The sequence below is a fragment of the Pseudophryne corroboree genome (assembly GCF_028390025.1).
Source record: "Pseudophryne corroboree isolate aPseCor3 chromosome 3 unlocalized genomic scaffold, aPseCor3.hap2 SUPER_3_unloc_12, whole genome shotgun sequence".
NCBI classification, from domain to species: Eukaryota; Metazoa; Chordata; class Amphibia; order Anura; family Myobatrachidae; genus Pseudophryne; species Pseudophryne corroboree.
Genome location: NW_026967500.1, coordinates 2,938,131 through 2,947,794, shown reverse-complemented (window position 1 = coordinate 2,947,794; position 9,664 = coordinate 2,938,131).

The following is a 9,664-nucleotide window of genomic DNA, read 5'->3' as shown; positions in this document are numbered from 1 at the left end:
TTTGATTTTTTTCATCTAACAAGATAGATCATAATAAGCTTAAGTCAGTGGTTTCAAAAAAAAAATTTCTTAATCATGTGGCCCTAGAATATCAGAATTTTTTTTTCACGGCACCCCTAGGAAAAAAATGTATTATTGAGAAATGTAAAAATAGATATTACATTAAGTAGATGGCGTTTATATGCCATCCTTAGAGTCAGTTGTGTGGTGAGGGATATTTGCTTCTGTTTGGCCACATATTTTATGACTGGCAGCCACCAGCACTGAATAATTTGAATTGGTACTAGACCATCAACCCAGGGCACCCCTGAAAGTGTCCTAGGCACCCCAGGTAGCTACGGCTCACAGTTTGGGAACCTCTGCATAAGCAATACTCTAGAAATGTTTGTTATACAAACTATCTACTCTAGTTTTAATATAAAAAGCTAATATCTTTACCAGATAACCTGTAGAAAATGCTGCCAATTTCTTTCTACAGCATAACTGTAATCAGAAAATATAAGAACAAAAAAATCCCAGCAACAGATATGGGCTAGAGATGTCAGCGCTAACAGCGTTAACGCTAACAGACCTGCATCTGGCAGACAGTCAAGAAGACAACGCCCTAACTCTGGTGAACTAGACGGGGAAAAGGAGTTTTCAAAGCAGTAAAAACAGCAGCTAAAATCATAGGGAAAGATAAAGGAATACGCATTCTTTAATGTATATGCTGTAAATCAAACGTTGCGACAAGCAATTAATCACTACGATTCCAGTATTAACATACTTTTAGACAATTCTTCAAAGTTATTTGGAAGAAACCTAATTTGTAAGTTACAGTGTAAAATCATACTACATCACGGATTAGGTATTTCTAAAGATTCCAGGAAGAATAAAGTAGGAACAGATTAAGTTGGATGCATAGCATATCTATATATCACTTACCCTGGGTTCGTGAGGTAAAAAAATATGCTTGCTAAAAGCCATCTCATTGTATAGGCATCGATATAATACATTGCAAAAGTCTTAGTGGACTGCACAATATGCAGTGATGAACCAGGTTCCGTAGCCAGGAAGTGTGGGGATATAATCGTATACAAAAGCACAGATAAAAATAGGAGCGTTGTTAAGTTTGTAAGTTTTCTGTGAATACGTATATGTGCCAAGACAATCCATAAAATGGATACAGTCCAAGAAAAGTTTGCTTGGAAGCACAGGAAGTAATGGGTGTGCATGAAAAAAACGTATTGTTTGTGTGGACTGGCCAGTCTGAATGATATGTTGAGATAAGTAAAGAAATGTAACCAGTATGTGGATGATCTACCTTTGTGCTATAAATTATTTGAAGTATTGGTGTCAGATACTAAACAGTTGTGTTTTTTTACAGAAAAGACCACAAGGTGTCGCAAGACAAAAGTCAACGGTGTGCTGACATAGTTAACTACCTAGATCATTATTTGGCGCTAGGCCAAAGATAGTTAAAACCCTTAGAGGGTGGAGCCTTGGTATACATTTATTGATAAATAGATATGTATGACCAGATGATAAATCTCTAGATACAGTAATTTTTTTTTTTAAATGCTATATGCATACATTCAAGTTCATAACCAAAGAAATTATAGAAGGTAATACAAGATTACACTTTATCATGAATAAAACATTATGGATACACAGTCAGAGCCAAACCATCCACTTATGCATAAGCAAGAACATATATGTTTAATACTGAGTATATAGGTTTAATACTGAGGTTAAACAGTAGATTTTATATGATGTGTACATTTTACCTATAACAGTATACAACTCAGATATAATATAGCAATAGTGTAGCTTACGGAGGGATTTCAGGTTTAAAGATATATCCCTTCACTCAATAGGGGATATATGAACCAACAGATAAATTGTAACAAAAGATTTGTTCCATGAAAAATGTGTTTATTAGGACACATAAACTCACTGACATACTACATACATAAAGTGCATGGGTGAATCTGGACCAGTTAAAGTGACCGTGTGATAGATGTAAATCTCTCACCATATAATGGGTTTGCGGTGGGCTAGCTTAAAGAAGCATCATGGGTCCGAGGCTGTAAATAGCCTAGGCACCATCGCAGATGGTTTATTCAGCGTATCAGTCTCTATTACTTGCTTCACTGACCCTCGTCACCCGATTCCCCTGTCCAAGAACCTATCATGGTAGGGTTTCCTCTGGTGGCACAGTGATGCCCAGCTCAGAGTGTTTCCTGCTGATGATTCACAGGATCCACCACAACTTAGATACAGCTGCATACTTGTCTTCCTCACCCCCAAAAGTGGGGAGTATAAGGAATATAATGTGGATAAGTAAGACAATTATAATGATTACATCGCATTTTACATTGCATTTAAAGAAATTGAAAAAAAACAAACTGATTAACAGGAGAATAATTTCTTGAGCATCCAGAGGGGATAATGGGATGGTGAATTAGTGAATTAGTATTATTAATAATAACGTGTTGTTGCCAATTTTCATTAAGGGGAAATTTTCATGAGTTATGCAAGTCTAAGGGTAATTAACATGAAATAGATTCACAAGCTTTCTATAGTGGGATGAAGTTTAATGGAGAAGTGTACATTGTGTTTTGGCATGGGACCAAAATAATTTATGTGATAATAAGAGGGATCGTGATGGTGATAAAGAAAGCTATAGCATGTTTACTGCAGATGGTTGGGTTGATTAAAAACAACATTGTTTTAATACAACATAGTGTAATGCTAAAAAGGAACTATGGGATGTGTAACAGGTGTTAAGGGGTTATTTGAGAAATGAATAATAAGGCCAGAGGTGTGAGATAGTGTTTCAAAAGACAGTAAAGTTTCTTTACTGATAGAGTTTATAGGAGTTTGAAAAATATTTTGTGTTTAATATGTGTAATGTTGAGAATAAAAAGTCATAATGTGACAAGGAAAGTTTAAAGAATTAAGCATTATTAATCTACAAAAGAGACAGGAAAGGCAGAATTTGAATCATGGCATGGTCCAATCGTTGGTTCAATAGTGGTAGAATTACACCTAAGCCTCTGCTTTGTCTCTCTTCTATATCATTTTTTGTTATTCTTTTTGGAATCCAGCAAAGATATGTTATCCAGCAAAGATATATTATCCAAAGACTGATTCAAAACTACAAAATGATTTGACGATTCAAATGTGTCACACAAATTATTTAAACAGTTACAAGAATATCAAAAGCTGCAAGAACCTTGGAAAGATATTTAACCAACATGAAAACACACAGTCCGGCACAGGACAATCACTAAAGAGAGTGAAGACGGTGTTATGATGAGAAGTTGCTAATGTTTTGGTTCCATTACAGATCGCATAGGATGGTCCTTGGCAAGTACCGCTGACTCTGATACAGCCGTTGCAAAGGCTGCAGAAGAAGGACACCTAGATCCATGAGCTTGCAATGAAATGAAAAGGTCAGAGACCAGAGCTTAAAGGAACCTAACACTAAAAACAATTGTATGGAGATACAATACAGAGACTGTTACTACTGTTACTACCACAGAGTTGTATTTGAATGAACCCTACAATCAAGATAGAGATGATTATGATCATTGATAATAGACTATGTGCTTATAAGCTAATATCCTACAGAACTTTTAACATTTCTGAAAGTATACGGGAGCGACGTTATTTATAACAGCATTAGGACTTAATTTATTTATTTTTCTTTGAAGAGAGAGCGAGCAAACGTGTGGTGTAGGTATGAGTACTCATCCATTATTGTGGATGGGAATTATTTCAATAAGACCCTTCCTTCCTCTTTTCTTTTCTAAGCAGGAAATCCAGAGGGATTTATGACCGGTGTAACGAACACACACTCTGAAAAACGTGGTTGTGAGTATTATACTCCACTTGAAGACAGATGTATAGATTAATGCATGGGTAATTTAAATAATTTAGGATATTATTCTGAGGAGTATCCAGTCCAGCAATACCATTAATTGTTGGAAAGATTTTAAGTACTGCAGCTATATAAATTGTATTGCTAATCATTATTTAAGACTATTATAATTGTTAGATATGTATACATAGATAATAGCAGGCCAAAGTTCTCTATGCAAGTTACATTTGATGTGATTACCAAAACTTTATAGACTCGTGATAATAGTGAAACACGGTACATGTGTATAGATACAACAGTATCTCAAGAAAGAACCACTGGTGATAATATTAGCTACACATATCGGGTGTATTTCAGTTAGTGGAAATAAAATAGGTCAATAATACACGAAAAAAAAAAAAAAAATTATCTTATGTAGATAGAAAAGGTTGATTTAAGGGAATGTGAAATGATTGTTACAATATACTAACCTAAGGTTTCTAGATGTGCTAGATATAATGAGTTAGGTATATATATAAATAGTAATGGTTACATATGATGTTCATTAAGGTTTATGATGTAATATGTATTTTACCAGTAGTAGATTCAAAGGTTAAAAGAAGATATCATACATAACGGGGAATGGTAGTTGTCACCATGTCCTTAGGATATGATATATAATTGGTTACCTATTAATTCTAAAAATGTTTGTTATTTAAGAAGATTGATTTAGCAATTTTATACAAAAACACATAATAACTTGAGAAAAGTTTTCTTGCAGGATGAACTATTCCTAAAAAGAGTAATTGACTCAGTAATCAGGAAACATGTTCCTGCCACCAGAGTATCAATAAAACCTCGAAGTGGTAAAGGTGGCTAATAAGTTCTCCTATGGCTAATGAAGTCGTATGATTAATCAACTGGAAGTTGACGTTTTATTTTAATTAAATTATTGATAACATGATTGATCTTTATGATATGATATTCCAGAACTGTGGACATTTGTGATGATTCCAGGACATTGGACATGAACTATTACGATACCATATTGTTCTACATTTTTTTAATACCACAAATTGGAGGATGTTGTTGATTTCCGGAAACAGCACTTTGAGCTCAATGCTGTGCTTATTTGACCAAAGACATTACAGATCCTGATACGTGTAATGCCAAGTATATAAAGGAGGTCCATGATATAAAAGAACTTTAACCAAGGCATTATGATATGGACTGGAAAAGATAAATGTTTAAATCCTAGTATTCAATTTCAGGATTAGGAAACTGTTTTTAAATATATTGTATGTGATTGTATGTGATGATGTATTCTGTGATGAGGTTTATTCTTTGGTAACCCCGATGTGATTATAGACATTCATTTGATGTTCACTGTCTATATGTTCATATGTTGTATTAAGAAGGCTACTGTCAAACGCAGAATAGCAATACTACATGAAATGATTATTAGCGAACTATACGTTCCCAGAAATTCTCCTGAGATGACAGGGCACATGGATAATGTCCCTGATCAAAGGGTGGAGCTGTCGAATACTGGGACTGAGGCAACCTGCTGAAGGCCTAACAGTTATGTGTGTGCACTACGGGATAGTACGTATATTATGTATACATCCAATAAGCAAAGGGTTCTCATATTCACTAGTATAATATGAAAGCATAACAGAATCCATCTTGTTTCTAGCTAGATGATATAGCAAATTCATCTTGAACTTTATACACACCCTGAGAGAAAAACAACTTTGTTGGCCGAGTATTGTTTCCAACTACGTACTTTCTAAAAGCTCATAGAGACCAGATGTAATTCCTAATATGGACACAGTTGAATATCACGAGTGTCTTTTTAGTATTCTTGACAATTGTCCCAATATTGCATAACTCTATTGCCTAACATTGTATTCCTGAGGTATGAAATCATATGGGAGGAATATACAAAAGGGGCGTAACTGTGTATTATATAAAACTCATTGTTGATACGTGTATGTTGTTGTTAAAATGATTTGACACAGGACGAGAGGATGCTACCTCTCCCCTGTATACGGGCGTGGCCCTTTGAATAAATAATAATTGATTTTTATAAATCCATTTTCAATTCATTCTTTTACCTAACAACCCAAACAGCAACAAGATGGTTAATTTAGTTAACCTTACAAGAAGAATTCAACAGAGCTTACTAAGGTGCACCCTTCTCGTTCGGGCACAGATTCTAACTGAGGTCTGGAGGAGGGACATAAAGAGAGGAGCCAGTGCACACCAGTAGACCTAATTCTTTCTTTAGAGTGCCCTGTCTCCTGCGGAGCCCGTCTATTCCCCATGGTCCTTACGGAGTCCCCAGCATCCACTTAGGACGTTAGAGAAAACTCTCTACATGTGATATTTGTAATGGATAGCCTTGTGTTATAAACGCCCAACTGAGAACAGGGCTGATGGCGGAGGAGGGTGTAGGATAAGAGATTGCTGTAGTGACTGAGCAATGAGAATATGTGACTTCTGTAATAAGTGTTTATTACTCACCTGTGCTGATATCTGTAGGGATCTCCTCCTCCTTACACTGCTGATCACCCCTCACATATGTCTCTTCTTCTCCCTCTATATCTTCTGCCTTTATATCAGTCACATACGTCTCTTCTTCTCCCTCTATATCTTCTGCCTTCATATCAGTCACATACGTCTCTTCTCCCTCTGTATCTTCTGCCTTTATATCAGTGACATACGTCTCTTCTTCTCCCTCTGTATCTTCTGCCTTCATATCAGTCACATACGTCTCTTCTTCTCCTCCCTCTATATCTTCTGCCTTTATACGAGAAAGACGTTCCACCTAAATAACCCAGAAAATACAATGGAATTTGTATACTGTTTGGTTAAACTGAGGTGAAACAGTATAATATTAGTGTGTAAGACACACAGCTTCTCTAAACATCATATAGTGACAGTCACTTCGGTATATTGGGGAGACCCTAAATCCCACCTACCTGATCCTCCTGTGGGATCCTGTGATTCTCCTCTGTACAATCCTGGGAATACAGAGGATGGGGACATCTCTCTGGGGTATCTCTGTTACTGGGCCCATCTGTAGGAGACACACAGTGACTGAGTACAGTGTATATATGTGATTATCAGATGATGTGTGTATATAGGGGGCCCCCATACATGCTCTCCCCTGTACAATACATGACAGTCTCCTCTTACCCAGTGATGTGAGGGGCCGGTGATTCTCCATCATCACGTCCTTGTACAGACCCCTGTGTTCCTCTATATACTCCCCCTCCTGCATGGAGACATAGACAGTGACATCATGACACCTTATAGGAACCTGACACACACAGTGATACAGTCATCACCCAGACACATCCCCTGGCGTTACTGTATAATGCCCCATTCCCAGAAGTCACCTCTCCAGTCATCACCCAGACACGTCCCCCGGTGTTACTGTATAATGAACCATTCCCAGCAGTCACCTCTCCAGCCATCACCCGGACACGTCCCCTGGTGTTACTATATAATGCCCCATTTCCAGCAGTCACCTCTCCAGTCATCACCCAGATACATCCCCTGGTGTTACTGTATATTGTCCCATTCCCAGCAGTCACCTCTCCAGTCATCACCCAGACACGTCCCCCGGTGTTACTGTATAATGTCCCATTCCCGGCAGTCACCTCTCCAGCCATCACACAGACACGTCCCCCGGTGTTACTGTATAAAGTCCCATTCCCAGCAGTCACCTCTCCAGTCATCACCCAGAAACATCCCCCGGTGTTACTGTATAAAGTCCCATTCCCAGCAGTCACCTCTCCAGTCATCACCCAGACACATCCCCCAGTGTTACTTTATAATGTCCCATTCCCAACAGTCACCTCTCCAGTCATCACCCAGAAACATCCCCTGGTGTTGCTGTATAATGTCCCATTCCCAGCAGTCACCTCTCCAGTCATCACTCAGACACGCCCTCCGGTGTTACTGTATAATGTCCCATTCCCGGCAGTCACCTCTCCAGTCATCACTCAGACACGCCCCCCGGTGTTACTGTATAATGTCCCATTCCCGGCAGTCACCTCTCCAGCCATCACCCAGACACGTCCCCCGGTGTTACTGTATAAAGTCCCATTCCCAGCAGTCACCTCTCCAGTCATCACCCAGACACATCCCCCAGTGTTACTGTATAATGCCCTATTCCCAGCAGTCACCTCTCCAGTCATCACCCAGACACGTTCCCTGGTGTTACTGTATAATGTCCCATTCCCAGCAGTCACCTCTCCAGTCATCACCCAGACACATCCCCTGGTGCTACTGTACTCCCAAGTCTCCTCAGACCCCAGTCACTTCCCTGTATTATAACTATAGATATGTGACGTCACTGTGACACTCCCAGATCCCCTCACCTCCCCAGTCATGTCCCTGTATTATTACTATAGATATAAGTGACGTTATTGTGATGCTCCCAAATCCCCTCACCGCCCCAGTCTTGTCCCTGTATTATTACTATAGATATAAGTGACGTTATTGTGACGCTCCCAAATCCCCTCACCTCCCCAGTCATGTCCCTGTATTATTACTATACATATAAGTGACGTTATTGTGACGCTCCCAGATCCCTCACTTCCCCAGTCATGTCCCTGTATTATTACTATAGATATAAGTGACGTTATTATGACGCTCCCAGATCCCCTCACCTCCCCAGTCATGTCCCTGTACTATTACTGTAGTACCCTAGTGATCTGAAGGCCTTTGGACACTATGAGGGGGCAAATCAATGAATGAATGTGTAGATCTATAAGGTAATAGAGATGCTGCCAACTGTTGTACACCATATATGTGATAATAACTTGGATCTTTCTAGTGATCCAATAATGTATAGTGTGTTTATGCTATTATTCTGTGCCTGCTGAAGGTGAGGGGACTCTGGCAAGCGCAGCGAAGATCGTGGACAATCTTCCAGAGGTCCCGTGTGCTGAGAGAGGTGGCTGGGCACGTGTAGTGGCGGTTTCGTTGGTGGGCTGACTAAGGGGAGAGAAAAAGGCTGGCGGCTGAGACAAGGGAGCTTACAGGAAGGCGGTTCCCTGCGAGTGAGAGAGCCCCTGTGGGGGAAAGGAATTGGATGTCTCCCGCTGCGGGTGAGAAGCGCTGTGTTAATTTCCCATGGTGGACGCCGAGCAGGGACGTCCCGGTACCTGGTTGTCATGGAGAGTGCTGTTAGGCGGAGTGCTGGCGGGGCAGGCTAGTACATGGGAGGAGACCGCAGTGCGGGCAGCAGCTACCAGGAGTCCAGCAGTAGCAGACAGTTTCCCCCCCCCCCCCCCCGAGGCAGAGCTGTGTCCCTCATCCCATCCAATCCGCAGGGAGAGCCCGGTTGTTGGTGGAGGCGGAGTCGGGGGGAGGTCCAGACAGGGCACACTATCATTGTAAGTGCAGGATGCCCCCATATAAATCCTGCTAATCTGCATACTCCCCTATCATCCTGTAACTATTAAAGTACCAGCCGCCAGCACAGTAGCACAGGGACCAGCAGCATCGGTGGATCTGAGGAGTATAAATATCACCTCTAGAGACTTCATATCCATTAGATAATGACCAGCCGGGTAGCAGTCATAGAGTGCGGGGTGTATAATGATGAAAGCAGCTCGGAGAGGGCGCAGGGTCACCTAAACTTGGAAATGGTACACTAGGGAGACTAAGCACCCCTCACCTATCAGAGACAGGTGCCAATAACAGTGACTTCTGTATGTTCTGGAGCCACCCCCATGGATCTACAGTGGGGCTATGCTTATACTGGGACAGGTAACACAGATCATCACCCCACTATATGTAACG